This window comes from Lithobates pipiens, unplaced genomic scaffold (genome assembly GCF_037356315.1).
Source record: "Lithobates pipiens isolate NorthernLeopardFrog02 unplaced genomic scaffold, aLitPip1_a1.2 Scaffold_23, whole genome shotgun sequence".
Taxonomy (NCBI): Eukaryota; Metazoa; Chordata; class Amphibia; order Anura; family Ranidae; genus Lithobates; species Lithobates pipiens.
In genome coordinates this window covers 9,606,440-9,611,143 of record NW_027507785.1, presented here as the reverse complement: position 1 = coordinate 9,611,143, position 4,704 = coordinate 9,606,440, and positions in this window count along the sequence as shown.

The window sequence follows — 4,704 nt, the reverse complement described above, 5'->3', positions numbered from 1 at the left end:
TTGTATGGTGTGCATGAAATAAGTCCTACATCCAGATCTGATGTAGACCAGACCTGGGGGTCTATATCCTCAAAATCTTCTTCACTATTTTGTTGTGACAGCATCAATGAACCTGGTTTGCATGCTACTATAGTGATTTTATCTGAGGAAATGTCTAGACCTCCTTCTGAGTTGGTTCTAATTGTGATTCCTAGTGGCCCAAACAAGTCTCTTCCCAACAAATTTACAGGACACCTTGGTATTATCCTGAAAGAATGTGTGCATATGGTGTACCCTTCATCATCTTCTATTGGTAGGGGTGGAGTCCTATATGTTTTTGTCAGTATCCCATTAATTCCCAAAGAGGGTTCCGCTGGTTCCCATTTGCCTCTGAAATGATCTTCACAAATAGTACTCCTAGTGGCCCCGCTATCAACAAGATAGGGGAGGAGTCTCCCATTTATTGAAATAGCAACCATTGGACTGTCAGTGAAATCATCTGAGACAAAAGGAAAAGCTGGGACACTACCCTCCGGGCAACATCATTGTTGTTGATTTCCCCATTTGATTGGAAATGTTGGACCTTGTTGGATGGATGCCTGTGGTTGTTGTGTCTGGTTAGGGACAGAGCTGGAATCGGGAGTCTGAGAAGGGGTGGGGTGAGGACACTGACTCACCCAGTGGTCTTCAGCACCGCAATTGAAACATCCATTGTTTCTAGAGCGACTCATCCCTCTTCCATTTCTGCCTCTAAATCTGCCTCTAAAATTTCCTCTGCCTCTAAAGTTCCCCTTCGTATTCCCTTGGAAATGTTGTGTGGAGACATCTTTCTGTGAAAGAGCTTTGCCAAAGTCAGTTCTAGAAAGTGTTGACCATTCAGTAATCATTTGTTTGACTGGGACCACTAAATGGGGTTTGAGATTACTCAGGAAAGTCTGGATCAATAATGGATCCAAAGTTGTCAGAATGCCCAAACCGGCTTTCTGTCCATCCTGCCATATGAACCACCTAAGAGTTAACTAGGTATCGCTCCGTACATTTAGTGTTCCTATGAAAACCAAACAATTTACTTGCTTGACTGCCACCTAGCGGTGCAGACAATCAGACAACGGTGTGAATCAGACAATTAGACAATACCTCAACCTAGATTCCTTTACCAAAAAAATCCAGTACTGTCCGTGATACTTTTTTGTACTAATACAGCTACAATCACTTCAAGACTGTAACAGAATAAATTTGGAACAAGTTCAAGAGTATTTCAGATACAATAAACACACAATCTTGCTCATGGACCTGCTGTTTTGTTTCAGACAAATTTAAACCACAGATGAATTTAACTTGCAATGTACATTAATCTGTTTACCTTTCACAAAATAGCTTTACCCAAATTGTAACATTATAACCTCCAGGAATACTACTCACCAAGTATGCCTTTTGGTTCTGGAAACAAAATAGCAGTCCACATATACACACTCAGCGCAATTCATTCAGCGTGATACTTTTAAAGCAAAGCAGTTATACAATCATACACAAAGTTTACACAATACATTGATCGTCAGTCACCAGTTCTGTGCCGAACAGAACGAAAACTCTAGAGTACTCTGTAAATTTTCCTAGGTCCCCAAAACCTATTCTTTTAAGGTCACCAAAACCTTTTCTTTTAAGGTCACCAAAACCTTTACAAGTGTCCCCAAAACACTATATGACCTCCAAGGTCATGACCGGTCAACTTATGTATACTTATGAGAGGTTCTATAACCCAACAGCAATCTCTGTGGGATGGAAGCCAAGTCACACACCTGACACCTGGACTCCGGCAAGTCAATTTCACTCAATAAGAATAGAATTCACTTACCGAGCCGTTAGTAGCTTTCCAAATCCATTAAGGGTTAACATCCATCCCGAGACGAGCTCCCAGTTCTGTTAGGGTTAATTCTGTGTCTAGGGGGGTCCCTTCAACCTCTCAGACCTTAGATCCAATGTATTATATAAATTCAGAGTACTCTGGAATCAATTCTCAAAGGACAAATAAATTCACACACACACCATGGCGTCCTTCGAGAACTAATTGTATTGAGATTTTACAAAGCAAATAATATAGTGTATTTTACGTCATACAGAATAAGACATGCGCAGTAGACATCAAGACGATTACAGCTGGTCAAGACAAATCGCTATTGTTCTTTGTTCTAAGCTAGCTGAATTAATATAAGAAAAGATACATAATTTCTTTTGTAGCAAAAAGATGCTGAGAAACAGTGTGAAGGTTATAGATAAGTGTGTGAGAACACACGGGTTAGAAGAATCTCATGTTGAGACAGTTATCTGAGAAGTTAAAGGGGTGTTCAAACTGTACATATTGTGAAATGGAAGTTTGTGAATATTAAGATGGCTGACAGAAACAAGATGGATGCTTAGCATAACCTTTCACCTACCTGCATGTCTTTTGAGTGTGGGAGGAAACCGGAGTACCCGGAGGAAACCCTGCATTGTGGCAATACATTTTCAACCACACCCTGTTGCTGTACCCCACCCTCACCACCGTGAACAGATGGAGTTTCATTCCAGACATCTAGCTTTTTACCTTTGATGCCCTGTACACACGGTCGGAAATTCTGACGGAAAAAGTCAGATCGGTTAATGTTGTCGGAAAATCCGATCGTGTGTAGGCTCTATCGGACTTTTTCAGATGGAAAAAATTTTGAGAGCTGGATCTAAAATTTTCCGACAACAAAATCTGATTGGACTTTTTCAGATCGTGTGTAGAGAATTCCAACGGACAAAGTGGCACGCATGCTCAGAATAAATTAGCAGACGAAAGCTATTAGCTACTGGCCTCTTTATAGTACCGCCATACGTGATTTACGTCACCTCGTTCTGAACGATCGGATTTTCCGACAACTTTGTCCGACCTTGTGTATGCAACACCAGTTTCGGACAAAATCCGTCTGAAAAAATCCAACGGATTTTGTGGTCGGAATGTCCGACCGTCTGTACAGGGCCTCCCCACTGAACAGAACACTGCAGCAAGGCAAGTCCTTTTTAGCACAAACAGGGGATCTCCCATTTGGGGTCACTTCCACTCCGGTGTGCGCAGTCACATAGTCCATCTTTCTTACCCAGTCTGCAGACTCTGAATCACAGGAGTTGCTACGGGCAACCGCTCTCCTCTTGAACTTCCGGTCAGCCTTTTGCTCTCTCCTGCTGTATTTACCAATGTGGTCACAGGGTGAAGTGGAAGACTCTTGGGCCTCCCAGCCCTCTTTGTGGGAATAGTGAGCCACTTCGTCATAGGAGCCCCACCAGCCAGATTACACTTCACTGGTTGCTATGGAAGACTGCATTCTCCCTGCAGAGCTTCTCCAGCCCTCTCCAACTGGCTGTAATGCCGCGTACACACGACCAGACTTTCCGGCAGAAAAGGTCAGACGATCTTCCTGACGGAGTTCCGACCGAACGGACCAAAGTCAGTTAGTTCTGAACGTGATGACGTACGACAGGACTAGAAAAGGAAGTTCAATAGCCAGTAGCCAATAGCTGCCCTTGCGTCGTATTCGGTCCGTCGGACCAGCGTACAGACAAACGGTTTGCCCGATAGGAATTGATTCCTTTAGAAAGATTTAAAGCATGTTCTATTTCTAGCTCCGTCTGAATATTTTGAAGAAAAATGATCGGAAAATATCCCACACAATATCCGACGGAATGATTCCATCTGACCTTTTCTGACGGAAAGTCCGATCGTGTATACGCAGCATTACAGTTCCTCTTGAGCCCACAAACCAGGACTCTCATCAGGATCATTCCACCATCCACCATAGGTCTCACGATCAACCTTGCCTTTGTTGCTACGAGCAACAACATGCATCTTTGCAGCAACAGATGCAGAGTTCCTTTTTTGGGCGTACTGTCTCCTTACAGCTGAGACACAGCACCCATTACTTTGCTTCACACAGCAACAGCAATACATACGGTCCAGAAATATTTAGACAGAATAAAGGTGGATAAAGCACCTGGACCTGATGGCATCCACCCACGGATTCTAAAAGAATTGAGCTCTGTAATTTCAAAGCCATTGTATCTAATTTTTAGGGACTCATTAATGATGGGAATAGTACCACGGGATTGGCGTAGGGCCAATGTGGTGCCTATATTTTAAAAAGGGAACAAAGTCTTTACCAAGTAACTATAGGTAAGTTTAACTTCTGTAGTTGGGAAGATACTGGAAAGTTTAATAAAAGACCACATAGACGAGTTCTTGCTGGAAAAAAATATTTTAGGCAACAGACAGCATGGATTCATGAAAGACAGAAGTTTTCAAACAAACCTGATTTCTTTTTATGAGGCGGTAAGTAAAACCTTGGACAGAGGGGTGGCGGTGGACGTGGTATACTTGGACAGAGGGGTGGCGGTGGACGTTATATACTTGGACAGAGGGGTGGCGGTGGACGTGGCATACTTGGACAGAAGGGTGGCGGTGGACGTGGTATACTTGGACAGAGGGGTGGCGGTGGACGTTATATACTTGGACAGAGCGTGGACGTGGTATACTTGGACAGAGGGGTGGCGGTGGACGTGGTATACTTGGACAGAGGGGTGGCGGTGGACGTTATATACTTGGACAGAGGGGTGGCGGTGGACGTGGCATACTTGGACAGAAGGGTGGCGGTGGAAGTGGTATACTTGGACAGAGGGGTTGCAGTAGACATGGTACACTTGGACAGAGGG